Below are 26,658 nucleotides of genomic sequence, written 5' to 3'. Positions count from 1 at the left end.
CTGAGACAATTGGGTTCTGATCAAAGCTCAATTTTACTAATTCGTGCATCAAGTTATGAAGGAGGGGGAAGGGGCTAATTCCCACCAAATAATCCTGGGGTCCAGTTGCAGGGTGACCACATGTATGGCTCCAGAACAGCAAGACAGCAGGCTCCAGCAGTGGGTGTGGCAGAACGATTGAGCGGCAGGCTCCACCCTGATGCAAACAGTGAAACCTGAGCAAACAGGTTTCAGGCTGAGGGGGTGGGGGAGGTTACACTTAGTGGTATTTCCTGTGCTTTAGTAACACCCTCACCTCCACCTCTCACTTCCCTACTTCTTTAAAAGACCAAGCAAGAGGCTGTGTATGTATAAAATTTTGCTCGCCCATCCTTTCCATGAAACATTTGTGATTTAAGCTTTAAGAATCTTTGTGGGATGATTCTCCCCTCTTCCCATTGCAATAGACTTCTTAATAAAATGTTTTCAAGTTCCTGTCCAGATTGGATGACTTACTATAGTGGTAATGGTGCCATGATTTGAACAAAATTCTGGCTGCCCCTCAACTGTTGTTTTTCTTCAACTTGCTGTGATTGGACAGTATGCTGACTTCCAGCCTGCTCTCTTCAGGCAAGTGGTGGTGCTGTCTCGTTAAACTCTTTGAAACCTGACTTGGAAAGCAAAATCAAAAATGGTGAGTACCCTCCCAATTCCAATAACCCAGTATTATACACATTTTTTTTTTTTTGGTATCTCTCTAAGTCTACTTGTTTTTTCCTCAATTTCATCGTTTTCTACTATTTCTCTAAATCCTTCTACATTTTTTTAAAACATATGATTAAACTTCATGAATCCTTCTGAGGAAACCATACTTCAGTTTCAGGTCCACGGCTCCTAGCACTGGCAGGCATTTCTTTCACTGTCTAGGTAAACTTTCAATCATCTCTTACCCCACACATCCCGGACTTTGGGCACATGCTCTTGAGAGAACTTGGCATCTTCCTAAACTGTCTCATTCTGTGAGACTTCTTGATTTCATACCTCTGAGATCTCATCCGAGTAGCACACAGCCTTTCCTCCATCCACTTACTTTTTGCAGATGCAAAGCATGTTATTCCTTTAAAAAGTTTTTCAGAGGCAGCATCAGAGACCATCTTTCTTCCCCAGTGTCTCTTATCCTAAGACATTCCCATAACCTATTCTAACTCCAATCTTTCTACCCTCCTCAGTCTTTACTTACGTGACGTGAGTCCTTCAATCTCCTCAACTTCTACACCCCTACCCACTCTACTCCTTTGCCTCCAATTTTCAGATCTCACTTTGTCATTTAATTTCTTATGCTTTCTTGTAATTCTCTCTTACGTTACTGATGACTCTGCGTGAGTTTAGGGACACCAGTACACTAATAATAACAGTATCAGACCAAAAAGTCTAAATAACAGCAAACTAAATGTTTATCCACAAGAACAGGCCTGACAGACACCAGATAATAGCCACGGTCTCTCCTCTCGCCTCCCTTGCTTGCTTTAGCCCACAGGCTTTACAGAATTATATATCAGGTCAAAGGTCAACATAAAGCTGTACTACAGCAATAATAATGAAAAAGCTTCAGCTTTTATATCAAGCTTCGATTTACCCCTCTTCCAAAACCATAATCTTCGTAAAAATGAAAAACACAGGCAATGGGGTCCCATTCTTTTCTATAAACCAATGAGCTTTATATTTCTGTGATAATGCTTCAACTATGGCTAAAATTTAAAACTGGAAGATGTTAAGCTATTTATGTCTCTGTCTGTATATGTATGTATACATTCATGAATGTGTGTGCCTGTAAAGACTGTGTTTGTGCAATATTTTCTTACATCCAGATGGTATTACCACATTCAATTATAAAATCCCTTAAAGGAGCTCGTTTTGGATTGACTTGGGGGCTAAATAAATGCCCATAAAAATTAAGAAATCAAAGGTTTTATATGACCCATGTAAAAGCAGTGTTATTATAAAGACTTTAATAAAATGTTTTAAAACTCAAACTCACATGCTTCAGGTGCGTCTTTAGCTAATGGGAGTAATTTGATATGATGGCATTGTAACTACAACGAGGTCTTCTGAATTGTCAGCAAGGCAAGCATAGATTATTTCATTTGGGTGTTTCTTCCTTGTGCCAACATGCTTAATATGTTTTCTTGATATATGTATATATTATATATATAGATAATCTCCTTGGTATATGCTAACTACATGTTTGATATTTACGACATATGATGGCTCATGACTATTACATCTGAAATCTTTTTCTGTGAAAATTATGCTTATCTATTTCATAAGTTAGATGCCATATGCACTCTTCTTTGAAAAATAGAATTAATCTTTCCATGCATGTATATTTAGCCTAAACCTTTTGAATTGACTGTAAGTGTCAGACATATTTCCCCATCAATTGCATTATTTTGTGGTTAACTTTCATCAGGTCTTTTACTTTTCAAACTTTTAAAGTAATGGCAAGCACAGACTTTATAACTCTGCCTTCTCTAGTTGATTGTGTTTATACTCTGACACCTCCTAACTATCACCAGCAAATTAGGGCAGGGGGCTTTATCAGCAACAAAATAGAACTATCCCAGATACCCACAGAAAAAGATCATGCCAGAAGCCTCTGATGGTGCTTCATAAATTATCATGGGCCATAGCAATGTAAGAGTTGAGATTCCCACACCTCTGTAGTTGAAAAGATACTGTAGGTACATGACTGCTCATCAAAGATTAAGGAGAATAAGAATTAATCATGGAGGACAGGTTGACTGATGAGTGGCTAAAGAATTTCTCTCCAATGGCAGTAGTGCTTTGATCCTCTATTTTTTTCAGTGAAAGGAATATCTTTGGCTCTAGTTATTTGTCACTCAGTATATTTCTATAGACTTTGCTCATCTCTTATTACGGACATGAAAATTCTATTTCTTCCTCCTCAACTCACCCTTTCATATTTCAGAAATTCTTCCTGAGTTTTCTTTTTTTTTTTCCATTTTTTATTAGGTATTTAGCTCATTTACATTTCCAATGCTATACCAAAAGTCCCCCATATCCACCCACTCCCACTCCCCTGCCAACCCACTCCCCCTTTTTGGCCCTGGTGTTCCCCTGTACTGGGGCATATAAAGTTTGCAAGTCCAATGGGCCTCTCTTTCCAGTGATGGCCGACTAGGCCATCTTTTGATATATATGCAGCTAGAGTCAAGAGCTCCGGGGTACTGGTTAGTTCATAATGTTGTTCCACCTATAGGGTTGCAGATCCCTTTAGCTCCTTGGCTACTTTCTCTAGCTCCTCCATTGGGAGCCCTATGATCCATCCATTAGCTGACTGTGAGCATCCACTTCTGTGTTTGCTAGGCCCCGGCATAGTCTCACAAGAGACAGCTACATCTGGGTCCTTTCAATAAAATCTTGCTAGTGTATGCAATGGTGTCAGCGTTTGGATGCTGATTATGGGGTGGATCCCTGGATATGGCAGTCTCTACATGGTCCATCCTTTCATCTCAGCTCCAAACTTTGTCTCTGTAACTCCTTCCATGGGTGTTTTCTTCCCAAATCTAAGGAGGGGCATAGTGTCCACACTTCAGTCTTCATTCTTCTTGAGTTTCATGTGTTTAGCAAATTATATCTTATATCTTGGGTATCCTAGGTTTGGGGCTAATATCCACTTATCAGTGAGTACATATTGTGTGAGTTTCTTTGTGAATGTGTTACCTCACTCAGGATGATGCCCTCCAGGTCCATCCATTTGGCTAGGAATTTCATAAATTCATTCTTTTTAATAGCTGAGTAGTACTCCATTGTGTAGATGTACCACATTTTCTGTATCCATTCCTCTGTTGAGGGACATCTAGGTTCTTTCCAGCTTCTGGCTATTATAAATAAGGCTGCTATGAACATAGTGGAGCATGTGTCCTTCTTACCAGTTGGGGCATCTTCTGGATATATGCCCAGGAGAGGTATTGCTGGATCCTCTGGTACTACTATGTCCAATTTTCTGAGGAACCGCCAGACTGATTTCCAGAGTGGTTTTAAAAGCCTGCACTCCCACCAACAATGGAGGAGTGTTCCTCTTTCTCCACATCCACGCCAGCATCTGCTGTCACCTGAATTTTTGATCTTAGCCATTCTGACTGGTGTGAGGTGGAATTTCAGGGTTGTTTTGATTTGCATTTCCCTGATGATTAAGGATGTTGAACATTTTTTCAGGTGCTTCTCTGCCATTCGGTATTCCTCAGGTGAGAATTCTTTGTTCAGTTCTGAGCCCCATTTTTTAATGGGGTTATTTGATTTTCTGAAGTCCACCTTCTTGAATTCTTTATATATGTTGGATATTAGTCCCCTATCTGATTTAGGATAGGTAAAGATCCTTTCCCAATCTGTTGGTGGTCTTTTTGTCTTATTGACGGTGTCTTTTGCCTTGCAGAAACTTTGGAGTTTCATTAGGTCCCATTTGTCAATTCTCGATCTTACAGCACAAGCCATTGCTGATCTGTTCAGGAATTTTTCCCCTGTGCCCATATCTTCAAGGCTTTTCCCCACTTTCTCCTCTATAAGTTTCAGTGTCTCTGGTTTTATGTGAAGTTCCTTGATCCACTTAGATTTGACCTTAGTACAAGGAGATAAGTATGGATCGATTCGCATTCTTCTACACGATAACAACCAGTTGTGCCAGACCCATTGTTGAAAATGCTGTCTTTCTTCCACTGGATGGTTTTAGCTCCCTTGTCAAAGATCAAGTGACCATAGGTGTGTGGGTTCATTTCTGGGTCTTCAATTCTATTCCATTGGTCTACTTGTCTGTCTCTATACCAGTACCATGCAGTTTTTATCACAATTGCTCTGTAGTAAAGCTTTAGGTCTGGCATGGTGATTCCGCCAGAAGTTCTTTTATCCTTGAGAAGACTTTTTGCTATCCTAGGTTTTTTGTTATTCCAGATGAATTTGTAAATTGCTCCTTCTAATTCGTTGAAGAATTGAGTTGGAATTTTGATGGGGATTGCATTGAATCTGTAGATTGCTTTTGGCAAGATAGCCATTTTGACAATGTTGATCCTGCCAATCCATGAGCATGGGAGATCTTTCCATCTTCTGAGATCTTCCTTAATTTCTTTCTTCAGAGATTTGAAGTTTTTATCACACAGATCTTTCACTTCCTTAGTTAGAGTCACGCCAAGATATTTTATATTATTTGTGACTATTGAGAAGGGTGTTGTTTCCCTAATTTCTTTCTCAGCCTGTTTATTCTTTGTATAGAGAAAGGCCATTGACTTGTTTGAGTTTATTTTATATCCAGCTACTTCACCGAAGCTGTTTATCAGGTTTAGGAGTTCTCTGGTAGAATTTTTAGGGTCACTTATATATACTATCATATCATCTGCAAAAAGTGATATTTTGACTTCCTCTTTTCCAATTTGTATCCCCTTGATCTCCTTTTGTTGTCGAATTGCTCTGGCTAATACTTCAAGTACTATGTTGAAAAGGTAGGGAGAAAGTGGGCAGCCTTGTCTAGTCCCTGATTTTAGTGGGATTCCTTCCAGCTTCTCTCCATTTACTTTGATGTTGGCTACTGGTTTGCTGTAGATTGCTTTTATCATGTTTAGGTATGGGCCTTGAATTCCTGATCTTTCCAAAACTTTTATCATGAATGGGTGTTGGATCTTGTCAAATGCTCTTTCTGCATCTAATGAGATGATCATGTGGTTTTTGCCTTTGAGTTTGTTTATATAATGGATTACATTGATGGATTTTCGTATATTAAACCATCCCTGCATCCCTGGAATAAAACCTACTTGGTCAGGATGGATGATTGCTTTAATGTGTTCTTGGATTCGGGTAGTGAGAATTTTATTGAGGATTTTTGCATCGATATTCATAAGAGAAATTGGTCTGAAGTTCTCTATCTTTGTTGGGTCTTTCTGTGGTTTAGGTATCAGAGTAATAGTGGCTTCATAAAATGAGTTGGGTAGAGTACCTTCTACTTCTATTTTGTGAAATAATTTGTGCAGAACTGGAATTAGATCTTCTTTGAAGGTCTGATAGAACTCTGCACTAAACCCATCTGGTCCTGGGCTTTTTTTGGTTGGGAGACTATTAATAACTGCTTCTAATTCTTTAGGTGATATGGGACTGTTTAGATGATCAACTTGATCCTGATTCAACTTTGGTACCTGGTATCTGTCCAGAAATTTGTCCATTTCGTCCAGGTTTTCCAGTTTTGTTGAGTATAGCCTTTTGTAGAAGGATCTGATGGTGTTTTGGATTTCTTCAGGATCTGTTGTTATTTCTCCCTTTCATTTCTGAGTTTGTTAATTAGGATTTTGTCCCTGTGCCCTTTAGTGAGTCTAGCTAAGGGTTTATCTATCTTGTTGATTTTCTCAAAGAACCAACTCTTCGTTTGGTTAATTCTTTGAATAGTTCTTCTTGTTTCCACTTGGTTAATTTCACCCCTGAGTTTGATTATTTCTTGCCGTCTACTCCTCTTGGGTGAATTTGCTTCCTTTTTTTCTAGGGCTTTTAGATGTGTTGTCAAGCTGCTAGTATGTGCTGTCTCCCGTTTCTTCTTGGAGGCACTCAGAGCTATGGGTTTCCCTCTTAGAAATGCTTTCATTGTGTCCCAAAGGTTTGGGTACGTTGTGGCTTCATTTTCATTAAACTCTAAAAAGTCTTTAATTTCTTTCTTTATTCCTTCCTTGACCAAGGTATCATTGAGAAGAGTGTTATTCAGTTTCCACGTGAATGTTGGCTTTCCATTATTTATGTTGTTATTGAAGATCAGTCTTAGGCCATGGTGGTCTGATAGGATACATGGGACAATTTCAATATTTTTGTATCTATTGAGGCCTGTTTTGTGACCAATTATATGGTCAATTTTGGAGAAGGTCCCGTGAGGTGCTGAGAAGAAGGTATATCCTTTTGTTTTAGGATAAAATGTTCTGTAGATATCTTTCAGATCCATTTGTTTCATAACTTCTGTTAGTTTCACTGTGTCCCTGTTTAGTTTCTGTTTCCACGATCTGTCCTTTGAAGAGTTTTCTTATTTTCATTACTAAGGAGTTGTTTGTGCTGATTCAGTAGGAGTGTATCATATTCTCATTAATGGGACACAATTGGAACCACAGGTAACTTAGCCAGGTAATTGAGAATGACTCTTATTTCGTAGGACTATACGAATTTAAGAACTATGGTTGACTATGTGGGGAATTTCTCCTGGTTTCTGGCTTTCAAAGACTTCAGTCTTATAGGTGAGGAAGAAAATAGCTTCCCATCAGGCTCAGGAGCCAGAGCCTCTTTGGGGTTCTGAGGAAAATAGAATCGCTGCCATGATAACATGTTCTGCAAGCCATAGGTGGTGGTGAGCCCTTAGCTTGACTTCTTACCCACGGAAGCTTTGAGAGGTTTGAGAATCTCTGCTGCATCTTTCTGAAAAGCAAATGGAAGCAACCCCTCCTGAAACCTGCCATTCTTGCTACACCTGTGTAGATAGCTAAGACAAGCCCTACAAAATCAACTAAATCCCAGACTGAGGGGGTCCAGAAAAATTCTTGTCTCTGATCAAAAAGTGGGAGAGACTTTAGGAAGATATGCATGTTTCAGAGGACAAGGGGTCAGTCTTCTGGATCATCAGAGGCTAGTCCTGTGCACTAGTGTTCAACCTCCTTTGTAGCTCTTTTAAACTGCACGTGACTGTTGGATATGCAAGTTATGATTGCCAGAGATTCACTTGGTTTCTTCTTCCACTAGAGACATGTTAATTTGGGTGTCAAATTACAAACTAGAGGCAGTTCTTATATGTTACACAAATTGTCAAGCCTCATCAAACTTTCTGTATATTGCACAAATTGCCAGCCTTCAACCAAGCTTTCTGATCTCCCAATTTCTTTAAATATCTAACTATTTCTCTAAATATTTCTATATCTCTAAATTAACCTTCTGCTTTCTCTCTCTTCACCTTCAAGTGAGACTTGAATCTCTTTGTACAGATGTTCATTGTATACTGTGTTTTCTGCTTGTTTGGGTAGATAAATCCCAGTGTCTTGTTATGAATTTATAAAGAGGCATTGCTGTTGAAGGCTATGACTGGGCCCGATTTTATTCTAGCCATGCCACTGTTGATAACACTAAATATATCCATTTGAAATGCTGTTATAAATATTGTCCTAAGAGAGGTTGCCCGGGTACTATAGAACATCACCAAGAGCATCAGAAAACTTAAGGAGCTGCGCTAGTACCTTGCAATCAGAAAGGTCCATTCAGCACACCTACAGTCCCTGAAAATGGACATCCTTGGTTTCAGCTTCTGCTTCTTTAGTTAATGTATCACGTTTCCTGGATATTTCCATTTCCCTTTGCATGTGGTGACTGAAAGAAGATATCACTGATTTTGTCAGCATGCCAAACAGTCCTTCTAGGGCTGCTACCCCTTCAACTCCCTGGGTCTTTTCTCTAGCTCCTACATTGGGGACCCTGGGCTCAATCTAATAGATGGCTGTAAGCATCCACTTCTGTATTTGTTAGGCACTGACAGAGCCTCTCAGGAGACAGCTATATCAAACTCCTGACAGCAAGCACATGTTGGCATCCACAATAGTATCCATACTTTGGTCTTCCGTTTTTAGTTCCATGTGGTTTGTGAGTTGTATCTTGGGTATTCTGAACTTCTGGGCTAATATCCAATTATCAGTGAGTGCATATCACATATGCTCTTTTGTTATTGGGTTACCTCACTCAGGATGTTATCCTTCAGATCCACTCATTTGCCTAAGAATTTCATAAATTCATTGTTTTCAATTGCTGAATAGTAGTCCATTGTGTAAATGTACCAATTTTTCTGTATTCATTCCTCTGTTGAGGGGCATCTGGGTTCTTTCCAGCTTCTGGCTATTATAAATAAGCCTGCTATAAACATAGTGGAGCATGTGTCCTTATTACAAGTTGGAGCATCCTCTGGGTTTATGCCCAGGAATGGTATTGCTGGATCATCCAGTAGAACTATGTCCAATTTTCTGAGGAACTGCCAAACTGGTTTCCAGAGTGGTGGTGCCAGCTTGCAATCCCACCAGCAATGGAGGAGTGTCCCTCTTTCTCCACATCCTCACCAGATCTGCTCTCACGTGAGTTTTTTATCTTAACCATTCTGACTGATGTAAGGTAGAATCACAGGGTTGTTTGATTTGCATTTCCCTGAACTAAGGAGGTTGAACATTTTTTAGGTGCTTATCAGCCATTCTGAATTCCTCAGTTGAGAATTCTTTGTTTAGCTCTATGTCCCACTATTTTTTTTAGTTCTTTTTTTTTAATATTTTTACTATTATGTATTTTCCTCAATTACATTTAGAATGCTATCCCAAAAGTCCCTCTCCCCCACTTCCTTACCCACCCATTCCCATGTTTTGGCCCTGGCATTCCTCTGTACTGGGGCATATAAAGTTTGCAAGTTCAATGGGCCTCTCTTTCCAGTGATGGCCCACTAAGACATCTTTTGATACATATGCAGCTAGAGTCAAGAGCTCCTGGGTACTGGTTAGTTCATAATGTTGTTGCACCAACAGGGTTGCAGATCTCTTTAGCTCCTTGGATACTTTCTCTAGCTCCTCCATTGGGGGCACTGTGCTCCATCCAATAGCTGACTGTGAGCATCCACTTACATGTTTGCTAGGCCCCAGCCTAGTCTAAAAGAGACAGCTATATCAGGGTCCTTTCAGCCAACGCTTGCTAGTGTATGCAATGGTGCCATCGTTTGGAGGCTAATTATGGGATGGATCCCTGGATATGGCATTCTTTAAATGGTCCATCCTTTTGTCACAGCTCCAAACTTTGTCTCTGTAACTCCTTCCATGGGTGATTGTTTCCTATTCTAAGAAGGGGCAAAGTGTCCACACTTTGGTCTTTGTTCTTCTTCAGTTTCATGTGTTTTGCAAATTGTATCTTATATCTAGGGAATACTAAGTTTCTGGGCTAATATCCACTTATCACTGAGTACATATTTGAGTTCTTTTCTGATTGTGTTACCTCACTCAGGATGATGCCCTCCAGGTCCATCCATTTGCCTAGGAATTTCATAAATTCATTCTTTTTAATAGCTGAGTAGTACTCCATTGTGTAAATGTACCACATTTTTTGTATCCATTCCTCTGTTGAGGGGCATCTGGGTTCTTTCCAGCTTCTGGCTATTATAAATAAGGCTGCTATGAACATAGTGGAGCATGTGTCCTTCTTACCTGTTGGGACATCTTCTGGATATATGCCCAGGAGAGGTATTGTGGGATCCTCCAGTAGTACTATGTCCAATTTTCTGAGGAACCGCCAGACTGATTTCCAGAGTGGTTGTACAAGCTTGCAATCCCACCAACAATGGAGGAGTGTTCCTCTTTTTCCACATCCTCGCCAGCATCTGCTGTCACCTGAATTTTTTATCTTAGCCATTCTGACTGGTGTGAGATGGAATTTCAGGGTTGTTTTGATTTGCATTTCTCTGATGATTAAGGATGTTGAACAATTTTTCGGGTGCTTCTCAGCCATTCGGTATTCCTCGGGTGAGAATTCTTTGTTTAGCTCTGAGCCCCATCTTTTGATGGTGTTATTTGATTTTCTGGAGTCCACCCTCTTGAGTTCTTTATATACATTGGATATTAGTCCCCTATCTGATTTAGGATAGGTAAAGATCCTTTCCCAATCTGTTGGTGGCCTTTTTGTCTTATTGACAGTGTCTTTTTCCTTGCAGAAGCTTTGCAGTTTCATGAGGTCCCATTTGTCAATACTCAATCTTACAGCACAAGTCATTGCTGTTCTATTCAGGAATTTTTCCCCTGTGTCCATATCTTCGAGGCTTTTCCCCACTTTCTCCTCTATAAGTTTCAGTGTCTCTGGTTTTATGTGGAGTTCCTTGATCAACTTAGATTTGACCTTAGTACAAGGAGATAGGAATGGATCAATTTGCATTCTTCTACATGATAACCACCAGTTGTGCCAGCACCATTTGTTATAAATGCTGTCTTTTTTCCACTGGATGGTTTTAGCTCCCTTGTCGAAGATCAAGTGACCATAGGTGTGTGGATTCATTTCTGGGTCTTCAATTCTATTCCATTGGTTTACTTGTCTGTCACTATACCAGTACCATGCAGTTTTTATCACAATTGCTCTGTAATAAAGCTTTAGGTCAGGCATGGTGATTCCACCAGAGGTTCTTTTATCCTTGAGAAGAGTTTTTGCTATCCTAGGTTTTTTTTTTTTTTATTCCAGATGAATTTGCAGATTGCTCTTTCTAATTCGTTGAAGAATTGAGTTGGAATTTTGATGGGGATTGCATTGAATCTGTAGATTGCTTTTGGCAAGATAGTCATTTTTACAATGTTGATCCTGCCAATCCATGAGCATGGGAGATCTTTCCATCTTCTGAGATCTTCTTTAATTTCTTTCTTCAGAGACTTGAAGTTTTTAATCATACAGATCTTTCACTTCCTTAGTTAGAGTCACACCAAGATATTTTATATTATTTGTGACTATTGAGAAGGATGTTGTTTCCCTAATTTCTTTCTCAGCCTTTTTATTCTTTGTGTAGAGAAAGGCCATTGACTTGTTTGAGTTAATTTTATATCCAGCTACTTCACCGAATCTGTTTATCAGGTTTAGGGGTTCTCTGGTGGAATTTTTAGGGTCACTTATATATGCTATCATATCATCGGCATAAAGTGATATTTTGACTTCATCTTTTCCAATTTGTATCCCCTTGATCTCCTTTTGTTGTCGAATTGCTCTGGCTAGGACTTCAAGTACTATGTTGAATAGGTAGGAAGAAAGTGGACAGCCTTGTCTAGTCCCTGATTTTAATGGGATTGCGTCAAGCTTCTCACCATTTACTTTGATGTTGGCTACTGGTTTGCTGTAGATTGCTTTTATCATGTTTAGGTATAGGCCTTGAATTCCTGATCTTTCCAAGACTTTTATCATGAATGGGTGTTGAATATTGTCGAATGCTTTTTCCGCATCTAAAGAGATGATCATGTGGTTTTTGCCTTTGAGTTTGTTTATATAATGGATTATTTTGATGGATTTCCGTATATTAAACCATCCCTGCATCCCTGGAATAAAACCTACTTGGTCAGGATGGATGATTGCTTTAATGTGTTCTTGGATTTGGTTAGTGAGAATTTTATTGAGGATTTTTGCATCGATATTCATAAGGGAAATTGGTCTGAAGTTCTCTATCTTTGTTGGATCTTTCTGTGGTTTAGGTATCAGAGTATTGTGGCTTCATAGAATGAGTTGTGTAGAGTTCCCTCTACTTCTATTTTGTGGAATAGTTTATGCAGAAATGGAATTATACCTTCTTTGAAGGTCTGGTAGAACTCTGCACTAAACCCATCTGGTCCTGGGCTTTTTTTTTTTTTTTTTTTTTTTGGCTGGGAGACTATTAATGACTGCTTCTATTTCTTTAGGGGATATGGGACTGTTTAGATCGTTGACTTGATCCTGATTTAACTTTGGTAACTGGTATCTGTCTAGAAATTTGTCCATTTCATCCAGGTTTTCCAGTTTTGTTGAATATAGCCTTTTGTAGAAGGACCTGGTGGTGTTTTGGATTTCTTCAGGATCTGTTGTTATGCCTCCCTTTTCATTTCTGATTGTGTTAATTAGGATGCTGTCCCTGTGCCCTCTAGTGAGTCTAGTTAAGGGTTTATCTATCTTGTTGATTTTCTCAAAGAACCAACTCCTCATTTGGTTAATTCTTTGAATAGTTCTTGTTTCTACTTGGCTGATTTCACCCCTGAGTTTGATTATTTCCTGCCATCTACTCCTCTTGGGTGAATTTGCTTCCTTTTTTTCTAGAGCTTTTAGATGTGTTGTCAAGCTGTTAGTGTGTGCTCTCTCCAGTTTCTTCTTGGAGGCACTCAGAGCTATTAGTTTCCCTCTTAGAAATGCTTTCATTGTGTCCCATAGGTTTGGGTATGTTGTGGCTTCATTTTCATTAAACTCTAAAAAGTCTTTAATTTCTTTCCTTATTCTTTCCTTGACCAAGGTGTCATTGAGAAGACTGTTGCTCAGTTTCCACGTGAATGTTGGCTTTCCATTATTTATGTTGTTATTGAAGATCAGCCTTAGGCCATTGTGGTCTGATAGGATGCATGGAACAATTTCAATATTTTTGTATCTGTTGAGGCCTTTTTTCTCACCAATTATATGGTCAATTTTGGAGAAGGTCCCATGAGGTGCTGAGAAGAAGGTATATCCTTTTGTTTTAGGATAAAATATTATGTAGATATCTGTTAAGCCCATTTGTTTCATAACTTCTGTTAGTTTCACTGTGTCCCTGTTTAGTTTCTATTTCCACGATCTGTTCATTGATGAAAGTGGTGTATTGAAGTCTCCCACTATTATTGTGTGAGGTGCAATGTGTGCTTTGAGCTTTACTAAAGTGTCTTTAATGAATGTGGCTGCCCTTGCATTTGGAGCATAGGTATTCAGAATTGAGAGTTCCTCTTGGAGGATTTTACCTTTGATGAGTATGAAGTGTCCCTCCTTGTCTTTTTTGATAACTTTGGGTTGGAAGTCGATTTTATTCGATATTAGAATGGCTACTCCAGCTTGTTTCTTCAGACCATTTGCTTGGAAAATTGTTTTCCAGCCTTTCACTCTGAAGTAGTGTCTGTCTTTTTCCCTGAGATGGGTTTCCTGTAAGCAGCAGAATGTTGGGTCCTGTTTGTGTAGTCAGTCTGTTAGTCTATGTCTTTTTATTGGGGAATTGAGTCCATTGATATTAAGAGATATTAAGGAAAAGTAATTGTTGCTCCCTATTATTTTTGTTGTTAGAGTTGGCATTCTGTTCTTGTGGCTGTCTTCTTTTTGGTTTGTTGAGGGATTACTTTTTTGCTTTTTCTAGGGCATGATTTCCGTCCTTGTATTGGTTTTTTTCTGTTATTATCCTTTGAAGGGCTGGATTCTTGGAAAGATAAGTGTGAATTTGGTTTTGTCGTGGAGTACTTGGTTTCTCCATCTATGGTAATTGAGAGTTTGGTCGGGTATAGTAGCCTGGGCTGGCATTTGTGTTTTCTTAGTGTCTGTATAACATCTGTCCAGGCTCTTCTGGCTTTCATAGTCTCTGGTGAAAAGTCTGGTGTAATTCTGATAGGCCTGCCTTTATATGTTACTTGACCTTTCTCCCTTACTGCTTTTAATATTCTCTCTTTATTTAGTGCATTTGTTGTTCTGATTTTTATGTGTTGGGAGAAATTTTTTTTCTGGTCCAGTCTATTTCGAGTTCTGTAGGCTTCTTGTATGTCCATGGGCATGTCATTCTTTGGGTTTGGGAAGTTTTCTCCTATAATTTTGTTGAAGATATTTGCTGGCCCTTTAAATTGAAAATCTTCATTCTCATCAACTCCTATTATCCTTAGGTTTGGTCTTCTCATTGTGTCCTGGATCTCCTGGATATTTTGAGTTAGGATCTTTTTGCATTTTGTATTATCTTTGATTGTTGTGCCGATGTTCTCTATGGAATCTTCTGCACCTGAGATTCTCTCTTCCATCTCTTGTATTCTGTTGCTGATGCTCGCGTCTATGGTTCCAGATTTCTTTCCTAGGGTTTCTATCTCCAGTGTTGCCTCACTTTGGGTTTTCTTTATTGTGTCTACTTCCCTTTTTAGGTCTAGTATGGATTTGTTCATTTCCATCACCTGTTTGGATGTGCTTTCCTGTTTTTCTTTAAGGACTTCTACCTGTTTGGTTGTGTTTTCCTATTTTTCTTTAAGGACTTGTAACTCTTTAGCAGTGTTCTCCTGTATTTCTTTAAGTGAGTTATTAAAGTCCTTCTTGATGTCCTCTACCATCATCATGAGATATGCTTTTAAATCTGGGTCTAGATTTTCGGTTATGTTGGGGTGCCCAGGACTAGGTGGGGTAGAAGTGCTGGGCTCTGATGATGGTGAGTGGTCTTGATTTCTGTTAGTAGGATTCTTATGTTTGCCTTTCGCCATCTGGTATTCTCTGGAGCTAGTTGTTATAGTTGTCTCTGGTTAGAGCTTGTTCCTCAGGTGATTATGTTAGCCTCTATCACCATACCTGGGAGACCAGCTCTATCCTTAGTTTCAGTGGTCAGAGTTCTCTCTGCAGGCAAGCTCTCCTCTTGCAGGAAAGGTGCCCAGATATCTGGTATTTGAACCTGCCTCCTGACAGAAGTTGTGTTCCACTCACCATAGGTTTTAAGAACCCATGGTAGGTCCTGTGGGGGTCCTTGCGGGTGTCAGGAGACTCTGAGGGCAAGGAACCCCAGAGCTGGAGTTGACAGGAAGGGACTTATGACCCTGATCAGGCCAGGTTTTCTGCTTCCCTAATTATTGCAGTCTCAGGTCCTGTGAGATTGGATTGGAGCAGACGCTGTGTTCCACTCACCAGAGGTCTTAGGATCCTGTGGGGGATCCTGTGTGGGTCCTTGCGGGTGTCCAGAGACTCCCCGGGCCAGGGATCCCGGTGCTGCAGTGGACTGGAAGGGACGTGTGCCCTGGATCAGGCCGGGTTATCTGCTTCCTTAATTAATGCAGTCTCAGGTCCTGCAAGATTGGATTGGAGCAGGCACTGTGTTCCACTCACCAGAGGTCTTAGAATCCCATGGTGGATCCTGTGTGGGTCCTTGCGGGTGTCCGGAGACTCCCCGGACCAGGGATCCCGGTGCTGCAGTGGACCGGAGGGCTCTATGTCCCACTATTAATAGGGCTATTTGTTTCTCTGGAGTCTAACTTCTTGAGTACTTTATATATATTGGATATTAACCCTAAATCGGATTTAAGAATGATAAAGATCTTTTCCCAATCCCTTGGTTGACAATTTGTCCTATTGACAGTGTCCTTTGCCCTACAGGATCTTTGCAAGTTTATGAGGTCCCGTTTGTCGATTCTCGATCTTACAGCACAAGCCATTGCTGTTCTGTTCAGGTATTTTTTTCCGTGTGCACATATGTTGGAGGCTCTTCCTCACATTTTACTCAATAAATTTCAGTATATCTGGTTTTATGTGTCAGTCCTTGATCCATCTGGACTTGAGGTTTGTAGAAGGAGATAAGACTGGATCAATTTGCATTCTCCTACATGATAACCGCCAGTTGAACCAGCACCAATTGTTGAAAATGCTGTCTTTTTCCCCACTGGATGGTTTTAGCTACTTTGTCAAACATCAAGTGACCATAGGTGTGTGGGTTCATTTCTGGGCCTTCAATTCTATTCCATTGATCTACCTGTCTGTCACTGTACCAGTACCATGCAGTTTTTATCACAATTACACTGTAATACAGCTTTAGGTCAGGCATGGTGATTCCACCAGAGGTTCTTTTATTGTTGAGAATACTTTCACTATCCTAGGTTTTTTTGTTACTCCAGATGAATTTGCAAATTGCCCTTTCTAACTCTGTGAAGAATTGAGTTAGAATTTTGATAGGGATTGTGTTTAATCTGTAGATTGCTTTCAGCAAGATAGCCATTTTTACTATATTAATCCTGTCAATCCATGAGCATCAGAGATCTTTCCATCTTCTGAGATCTTCAGTTTCTTTCTTCAGAGATTTGAAGTTCTTACCATACAGATCTTTCACTTCCTTAGAGTCACGCCAAGGTATTTTACATTATTTGTGACTATTGAGAAGGGTCTTGTTTCCCTAATTTCTTTCTCAGCCTGTTTATCCTTTGTGTAGAGAAAGGCCACTGATTTGTTTGAGTTACTTTTATATCCAGCTACTTCGCTGAATTTGTAGGATTTAGTAGTTCTCAGGTAGAATTTTTGGAGTCACTTAAGTATACTATCATACCATCTGCAAATAGTGAAATTTGACTTTGTCATTTCCAATTTATATCCCTTTGACCTCCATTTATTGTCTAATTGCTCTGACTAGGATTTCAAGTACTATATTGAATAGGTAGGAAGAGAGTGGGCAGCCTTGTCTAGTCCCTGATTTTAGTGGGATTGCTTCAAGTTTCTCTCCATTTAGTTTGATGTTGGCTACTGGTTTGCTGTATATTGCTTTTACTATGTTTAAGTATGGGCCTTGAATTCCTGATCTTTCCAAGTCATTTATCATGAACAGGTGATGGATTTTGTCAAATGCTTTCTCAGCATCTAATGAGTTGATCATATGGTAATTCTCTTTGACTTTGGTTATATTGTAGATTATATTGATGAATTTCCTTATATTGAACCATCCCTGCATCCCTGGGTTGAAGCCTTCATGATCATAATGGATGATCATTTTAATGTGTTCTTGGATTCGGTCAGCAAGAATTTTATTGAGTATTTTGCATCAATATTCAGAAGGGAAACTGGTCTGAATTTCACATACGTTGTTGGGCCTTTGTGTGGTTTAGGTATAAGAGTAATTGTGGTCACATAAAATGAATTGGGTAGAGTACCTTCTGTTTCTATTTTGTGGAATAGTTTGAGGAGAATTGGAATTAGGTCTTCTTTGAAGATCTGATAGAACTCTGCATTAAACCCATATAGTCCTTGGCTTTTTTTGGTTGGGAGACAGTTAATGACTTTTTCTATTTTATTTAGGAGACATGGGACTGTTTGGGTCATTAATCTGATTCTGATTTAACTTTGGTACCTGGTATCTGTCTAGAAAATTGTCCATTTCATTCAGGTTCTCCAGTTTTGTTGAGTATAGCCTTTTGTAAGAGAATCTGCTGACCCTTGGATTTCCACAGTTTCTGTTGTTATGTCTCCCTTTTCATTTCTGATTTTGTTAATTAAGATACTGTCCCTGTGCCCCGTAGTTAGTCTGGCTAAGGGTTTATCTATCTTGTTGATTTTCTCAAAGAACCAGCTCCTGGTTTGGTTGATTCTTTGTAGTTCTTTTTGTTTCCACTTGGTTGACTTCAGCCCTGAGTTTTGTTATTTCCTGCCTTCTACTCCTCTTGGGTGAATTTGCTTACTTTTCTTCTAGAGCTTTCAGGTGTGCTGTCAAGCTGCTAGTGTGTGCTCTCTCCAGTTTCTTTTTGGAAGCACTCAGAGCTATGAGTTTTCCTCTTAGGACTGCTTTCATTGTGTCCCATAAGTTTGGTTATGTTGTGGCTTCATTTTAATTAAACTCTAAAAAGTCTTTAATCTCTTTCTTTATTTCTTCATTGACCAAATTATCATTGAGTAGAGTGCTGTTCAGCATCCACATGTATGTTGGCTTTCTATTATTTATGTTGTTATTGAAGATCAGCCTTATTCCGTGGTGATCTGATAGGATTCATGGGATAATTTCAAAATTTTTATATCTGTTGAGGCCTGTTTTGTGACCAGTTATATAGTCAGTTTAGGAGAAGCTACCATGAGGTGCTGAGAAGAAGGTATATCCTTTTTGTTTTATAGATATCTGTTAAGTCCTTTTGTTCCATAACTTCTGTTAGTTTCACTGTGTCTCTATTTAGTTTCTGTTTCTATGATCTGTCCACTGATGAGAGTGGGGTGTTGAAGTCTCCCACTATTATTGTGTGTGGTACAATGTGTGCTTTGACCTTTAGTAAAATTTCTTTTATGAACGTGGATGCCCTTGCACTTGAAGCATAGATGTTCAGTTTTGAGCATTCATCTTGGTAGATTTTACACTTGATGAGTATGAAATGTCCCTCCTTATCTTTTTTGTTAACTTTAGGTTGAGAGTCAATTTTATTAGATATTAGATTACTCCAGCTTTTTCTTGAGACCATTTGCTTAGAAAATTGTTTTCCAGCCTTTTACTCTGAGGTAATGTCTGTCTTTGTGACTGAGGTGGGTTTCCTGTAAGCAGCAAAAGGTTGGGTCTTATTTACATAACCAGTCTGTTAGTCTATGCTCTTTTATTGGGGAATTGAGTCCATTTGTATTAAGAGATATTAAGGAAAAGTAATTGTTGTTTCTTGTTATTTTTGTTGTTATAGTTGGAATTCTGTTCATGTGGCTATCTCTTTTAGGCTTGTTAAGAGATTATTTTCTTGCTTTTCCTATGGTGTAGTTACCTTCCTTGTGTTGGAGTTTTTCCTTTATTATCCTTTGAAGGGCTGGATTTGTGGAAAGATATTGTATAAATTTGGTTTTATCATGGAATACCTTGGTTTCTCCATCTATGGTAATTTAGAGTTTTGCTGGTTATAGTAGCCAGAGTTGGCATTTGTGTTCTCTTAGGGTCTGTATGACATCTGTCCAGGATTATTGTCTGGCTGTCATAGTCTCTGCTGAGAAGTCTGGTGTAACTCTGATAGATCTGCATTTATGTTTCTTGACTTTTTTTCCCTGACTGCTTTCAATATTCTTTCTTTCTTTAGTGCATTTGGTGTTTTGATTATTATGTGATGGGAGGAATTTCCTTTCTAGTCCAAACGATTTGGAGTTCTGTAGGCTTCTTGTATGTTCATGGGTGTCTCTTTCGTTAGGTTAGGGATGTTTTCTTCTACAATTTTGTAGAAGATATTGACTGGCCCTTTAAGTTGGAAATCTCCACTCTCTTCTATACCTATTTTCCTTAGGTTTGGTCTTCTCATTGTGTCCTGGATTTCCTGGATGTTTTGGATTAGGATACTTTTGCATTTTGTATTTTCTTTGAGTGTTGTGTCAATGTTTTTATGGTATTTTCTGGACCCAAAATTCTCTCTTCTAGAGGCCCCTAGGTCTTGCAAACTTTATATGCCCCAGTACAGGGGAATGCCTGGGCCAAGAAGTGGGAGTGGGTGAGTAGGGGAGCAGGGCGGGAGAGGGTATAGGGAACCTTCAAGATAGCATTTGAAATGTAAATAAAGAAAATATCTAGTAAAAAATAAAAATAAAGGAAAAAAAGATTCTCTCTTCTATCTCTTGTATACTGTTGGTGATGCTTGCATCTGTGGTTCCTGATTTCCTTCCTAGAATTTATATCTCCAGAGTTGTCTCCCTTTGTGGGTTGCTTATTGTTTCTAATTCCATTTTTAGATCCTGGATGGTTTTTTTCAATTCCTTCATCTGTTTGGTAGTGTTTTCCTGTAAATTCTTTAAGGGATTTTTGTGTTTCCTCTTTAAGGGTTTCTACCTGTTTACCTGTGTTCTCCTGTATTTCTTTAAGGGAGTTATTTATGTCCTTCTTAAAGTCCTCCATCATCATCATGAGAAGTGACTTTAGATCCATATCTTGCTTTTCTGGTGTGATGGTATATCCAGGATTTGCTATGGTGGAAGAATTGGGTTCTGATGATGCCAAGTAACCTTGGGTTTTGTTGCTTCTATTCTTAGGCTTACCTCCTGCCATCTTATTATCTCAAGTGCTCCCTTCCCTTGCTATATCTGATTGGAGCCTGTCCTTCCTGTAATCCCAGTTGAGTCGGAACTCCTCAGAGTCCAGCTTTCTCTGTGATCCTGTGATTCCAGGATCCTGTGATCCTGAGATTCTGGATTCGTTAGAGTTCCTGGGAGTCAAGTTGCCTCTGAGACCCTGAGATCCTGGTGTGACCAAGCTCCTGGGATCCCGGGATCCTAAGATCCTGGGTGTGCTAGAGCACTTGGGATTGGTACCTCCTCTGGGGACTGTGGGACTGTCTGCCAAGTTTGCACCCACAGTAGACCAGCACTAACTGTAAGGAACCTGAGCCACTGGTTGAGCAGGGTTCCTGAGTCCCTGGATCCTGCTGTTTCCAGTCACTACTGGTGGTATTGGAACAAATGTTGTGTTCTACTCACCAGTGACCCTAAGATCCTGGACGTGCTAGAGTGCCTGAGAGTGGAGACTCCTCTGGGGACTGTGGGACTCCTCTCCAGATATTTTAAGTGAAGATCTTATTTCAGTAATAATCAAAAACATGGTCAAATCAATACTGAACATAAAAATAATTCTGTTAAGAACCCAAATGTTTAGCTTCTTGAGTGATTACTCATAAGGTAAATAAAAGTCTTTTACTTTATCTTATAAAGAAAAGATGACTAATCTAAGAAAATGTCATCATTTCAATAAAGAAAAGCAAATAACAGTATTGCATCAGCATAAGATTGAATACTAAAGGTTTATTTAAAATTTTATAGACAAATTCATTTATACTTTCTCTTTTGTACTCTAGAAAAGTATTCATGTATTTAAGTAAAAAAAAAAATCCTTCTTTTTCTTAACAATACATATGTAGACGAGGATGGCCTTATCTTACATCAATGAGTGAGGAGGCCCTTGGTCCTGTAAAGGCTTGTTGTCCCAGCATAGGGGGATGCTAAATCAGTGAGGTGGTAGTGGGTGAGTGGGTGGAGGAGTACCCTCATAGAGGCAAAGGGAAAGGGGGAAAGAAGGGATGGGATGGGGGATTTGTGAAGGGGTAACTGGGAAGGGGGATATCATTTGAAATGTAAATGAATAAAATAAGTAATTAAAAACTCAAAAAACTTATTCATGCTTTTTATCCAGTGATCCTCTCAGTCACTCTAATTATTCTCATCTCACCCGCATACATTGATTATAACCCTTTACTGCATATATTTTGCAGAAAATCTTTGGTGATAGAAAAAGAGAAGTTACAGGTCCGGGGAAGGTAACCAGCAAGGATGGTCTTAATGGAGCTCCTGAAGAGGAAGGAATAGGAACACATAGCTTCATATTTATTTAGAATGAGCAGAGGTGAAGTAACAGTAGATGGAAAAATTTGAGAGTAATTTGATTAATATCAAGGGGATGTATTCTTGTTAAGTTGTCTTTAAAAGTTGTTTGCTTAGAGAGAAATGGAATGGGGGGAGCATCTTTGAGATCAGCTAGAAACCTAGAAAAATAGAAACTACCAGGAATCTATGAGACTGATCCTAGCTAAGACTCCTAGCAATAGTGATAAGGAACCTGAAAGGCTGTCTTCTGTAGCAGGCTCAACTTTAGGACTTCTGATGGAAGGATTGGGGTGCCATCCTATCTGTAGGACTTCTAGGATGTACAGGGGTGGAGGTGGAGCAAGAATTAGGGGAAATGGCCAGCCAAGTACACAACAAGCTAGAGACCCATGCCATAGGAGGGAGCCCATTCCTACTATTATTTTAATGATACTCTGCTGTACTTGCAGACAAAAGCCTAGGATAACTGCCATCTGGAAGGCTTCACCCAACAACTGATGCAAGCTGATGCTGAGACCCATGACTGAACATTAGGTGGAGCTTGGGTAATCCTGTGGGAGATAGAAGAAGGATTAAGGAAGCCAGGGAGACACCACAGGGACATCTATGGAATCAAGTAACCTGGGCCTGTAGGGTCTCACAGAGACTGAACCACCGACCAAAAAGCATGCATGGGACAGACCTGGGCCCTCTGCATGTACGTAACAGTTGTGCAACCGGGTCTTCAATGTGAGATCTTTAACAGCAGGAGCAAGTACTGTCTCTGACGCTGTTGCCTGCCATCCCTTTCCCCTAACTGGGCTGCCTTGTCTAGATAGGAGAGGATGCACCTCTTCCCAATGCAAGTTGATGTGCCAAGGCAGGTTGATGTCCATGGGAGACCTCTCCTTTCCTGAGCAGAAGGGGAAGTGGGAGGGTCTGGGAGGAGAGAAGAGAGGGAAGCTGCAATTGGGATGTAAAGTAAATAAATTTATTAATTAATGAAAAAAGTTATTTGCTAAAAGAACACTGAAAACCCAAGTACCAGGGGTAAAGACTAGGGAGGCTGATAAAGCATCAAGCCTCAAGAGTGGGAATTTATCATGATGAGAGATTGCTTTTGGTGACTCTTTCACCGAGATTCATTGCTAACACAGAATGGGTATACCAAGGCTAAAGCCCAGTATGAAGAAAGCCCAAAGGAGGCTGACCAATGTTTGAAATTTGGTCATGATGAGACTCTTTTTGTTTGTTTGATTGTTAAATTAGTTAAATTAGTTCTTAGATGAAACCCCCACACATTGCCACAGTTCCTCTCACCCCCCAGTCTCTTTGCAAGATTTTTGACATTTTGTACCATCCCCTGGGTTTAATCAGAATAATCTATGTGATCACTGAATTAAGACTATCGATCAGAGCCTGATGGAGCCATGAGCAGTTACAAACTGAAAGGAATGATGCCTTCTTGCCCCACATCAAGAATAGGAAATAATTCAGTACTGAGGGGTGGGGCCTCCTGAATTCTCGCCTTCTTTTTTGTCTAGCTGTGGAAAGCTTCATCCCCACATAGACCAAGCTTAGCCACTCACATGAGAGATGGAACAGCCTTCATTCTAACATACTGCTAAAGATAAGATTGGTTTTTTTTTTTTTTTTAAATAATGGTTCAGAGTTGATGAGAATTCCTGATTGAACTGGCTGTTTGTTGTCCACAAGCTTGCATTTTACAGCCCTTCTCCCTACTTCTGGTTCTTACAGTTTCTCTTCCTGAGACATGATGTTGCCAAGACCTTGCAGGAGACAACGTAAGTGCTTCAGTTATGGCTGAGCACTCAACTGCTACATTCAGGGAACCTTGTGTAGCCAGAATACCTTGCCTGCATCACTACTCTCTAGAAACTGAAGTTTCTCTCCATAAGACTGAGTGGTGATTATCTTGGTGTCTTGTCTAGACTGACCTCAAATTATTATTCCTCAGCCTCCTCCACAATGGAACCACAGGCATGCAACACCATGCCTAGCTAGTAATTATCACTTACCTTCTACATATTACTACTTTGTAGAAGATTAGCAGAGTTTATAAATATGTATCTCACTTATAGTCATTAATATGATTTATAGTAGAGATTCTCATGATGACAAAAATAAATATGTTCATGAGTATACCCCAAGTATACAGGCCTTGGATATCATATGGAAATAAGAGGCAAAGATATATAGGTTTAGCAATTAGTGCTGCATTGTTTCATCTAATTTAAATATGATCTATGTATGTAGTAAATATTCATTTGAGCAACATGAAGGAAAAAGCCTTCAATATAACACACTGCTAAAGATATGACTGTTTTCTTCAAAATAATGGTTCTTTTGAATACATATACATTTCTATATTTGTGCCCAGAGAAACATCAGCAGTTGAAATGATAACTTATTAAGACAGCCTGGATAAATTAAAAAAGAAAACACCAAAGTACATAAAAACAATGTTTTTAATACTTAATACTGAAAACTTAGGGCATGCACCTGTTTGTATTAAGTCACCAATATTAAATTAGGAGCTTTTGATAAATTTTACCTATTGCATGAATTAGAATTCTTAAAAAATTTGAACTTGTATTTGCTAAGATTCATTTTTAATTAGGTATTTTCATCATTTACATTTCCAGTGCTATCCACATACCCTCCCCCCCTTCAACTCCCCTACCCACCCACTCCCACTTCTTGGCCCTGGCGTTCCCCTGTACTGAGGCATATAAAGTTTGCATGTCCAATGGGCCTCTCTTTCCAGTGATACATATGCAGCTAGAGACACGAGCTCCGGGGGGTACTGGTTAGTTCATAACGTTGTTCCACCTATAGGGTTGCAGATCCCTTTAGCTCCTTGGGTACTTTCTCTAGCTCCTCCATTGGGGACCCTGTGATCCATCCAAAGGCTGAATGTGAGCATCCACTTCTGTGTTTGCTAGGCCCCAGCATAGTCTCACAAGAGACAGCTATATCAGGATCTTTTCAGCAAAATCTTGCTAGTGTATGCAATGGGGTCAGCGTTTGGGGGCTGATTATGAGATGGATCCCTGAATATGGCAGTCTCTAGATGGTCAATCCTTTTGTCTCAGCTCCAAACTTTGTCTCTGTAACTCCTTCCATAGGTGTTTTGTTCCCAATTCTAAGAAGGGGCAAAGTGTTCACACGTTGGTCTTCATTCTTCTTGAGTTTCATGTGTTTTGCAAATTGTATCTTATATCTTGGTTATTCTAAGTTTCTGGGCTAATATCCACTTATCAGTGAGTACATATCATGTGAGTTCTTTTGTAATTGGGTTACCTCACACAGGATGATGCCCTCCAGGTCCATCCATTTGCCTAGGAATTTCATAAATTGATTCTTTTTAATAGCTGAGTAGTACTCCATTGTGTAAATGTATCACATTTTCTGTATCCATTCCTCTGTTGAGGGGCATTTGGGTTCTTTCCAGCTTCTGGCTATTATAAATAAGGCTGCTATGAATATAATGGAGCATGTGTTCTTCTTACCACTTGGAACATCTTCTGAATATATGCCCAGGAGAGGTCTTGCAGGATCCTCTGGTAGTATTATGTCCAATTTTCTGAGAAACTGCCAGACTGATTTCCAGAGTGGTTGTACAAGCTTGCAATCTCACCAACAATGGAGGAGTCTTCCTCTTTCTCCACATCCTCTCCAGCATCTGCTGTCACCTGAATTTTTGATCTTAGCCATTCTGACTGGTGTGAGGTGGATCTCAGGGTTGTTTTGATTTGCATTTCCCTGATGATTAAGGATGCTGAACATTTTTTCAGGTGCTTCTCAGCTATTCGGTATTCCTCAGTCGAGAATTCTTTGTTTAGCTCTGAGTGCCATTTTTTAATGGGGTTATTTGATTTTCTGGAGCCCACCTTCTTGAGTTCTTTATATATATTGGATATTAGTCCCCTATCTGATTTAGGATAGGTAAAGATCCTTTCCCAATCTGTTGGTGGCCTTTTTGTCTTATTGACAGTGTCTTTTGCCTTACAGAAGCTTTGCAGTTTTATGAGGTCCCATTTGTTGATTCTCGATCTTACAGCACAAGCCATTGCTGTTCTATTCAGGAATTTTTCCCCTTTGCCCATATCTTCGAGGCTTTCCCCCACTTCCTCCTCTATAAGTTTCAGTGTCCATTTCATCCAGGTTTTCCAGTTTTGTTGAGTATAGCCTTTTGTAGAAGGATCTGATGGTGCTTTGGATTTCTTCAGGATCTGTTGTTATGTTTCCCTTTTCATTTCTGATTTTGTTAATTAGGATGCTTTCCCTGTGTCCTTTAGTGAGTCTGGCTAAGGGTTTATCTAACTTGTTGATTTTCTCAAAGAACCAACTCCAAGTTTGGTTCATTCTTTGAATAGTTCTTCTTGTTTCCACTTGGTTGATTTCACCACTGAGTTTGATTATTTCCTGCCATCTACTCCTCTTGGGTGAATTTGCTTCCTTTTGTTCTAGAGCTTTTAGGTGTGTTGTCAAGCTGCTAATGTGTGCTCTCTCTAGTTTCTTTTTGGAGGCACTCAGAGCTATGCGTTTTCCTCTTAGAAATGCTTTCATTGTGTCCCATAAGTTTGGATATGTTGTGGCTTCATTTTCATTAAACTCCAAAAAGTCCTTAATTTGGAGCTCCTTGATCCACTTAGATTTGACCTTAGTACAAGGAGATAGGAATGGATCAATTTGCATTCTTCTACATGATAACCACCAGTTGTGCCAGCACCATTTGTTGAAAATGCTGTCTTTTTTCCACTGGATGGTTTTAGCTCTGTTGTCAAAGATCAAGTGACCATAGGTGTGTGGGTCCATTTCTGGGTCTTCAATTCTATTCCATTGGTCTACTTGTCTGTCACTATACCAGTACCATGCAGTTTTTATCACAATTGCTCTGTAGTACAGCTTTAGGACAGGCATGGTGATTCCACCAGAGGTTCTTTTATCCTTGAGAAGAGTTTTTGCTATCCTAGGTTTTTTGTTATTCCAGATGAATTTGCAGATTGCTCTTTCTAATTCGTTGAAGAATTGAGTTGGAATTTTGATGGGGATTACATTGAATCTGTAGATTGCTTTTGGCAAGATAGC

General features: G+C 39.6%; 1 long non-coding RNA gene across 2 annotated transcripts in view; it reads right to left on the bottom strand.

The window, feature by feature from the left end:
- Positions 1–454: 454 nt before the first annotated feature.
- Gm41331 overlaps positions 455–26,658 on the bottom strand; it is a 45,478-nt gene continuing 19,274 nt past the window's right edge. For both annotated transcript variants that reach the window (XR_875373.2, XR_003951501.1), the window contains one exon: positions 455–650. This is a non-coding gene — a long non-coding RNA (predicted gene, 41331). The remainder of the gene's footprint in view (positions 651–26,658) is intronic.

The sequence above is a fragment of the Mus musculus genome, chromosome 15 (genome assembly GCF_000001635.26).
Source record: "Mus musculus strain C57BL/6J chromosome 15, GRCm38.p6 C57BL/6J".
In the NCBI taxonomy this organism is placed as follows: domain Eukaryota; kingdom Metazoa; phylum Chordata; class Mammalia; order Rodentia; family Muridae; genus Mus; species Mus musculus.
This window is presented reverse-complemented; position numbering and strand designations above follow the sequence as displayed.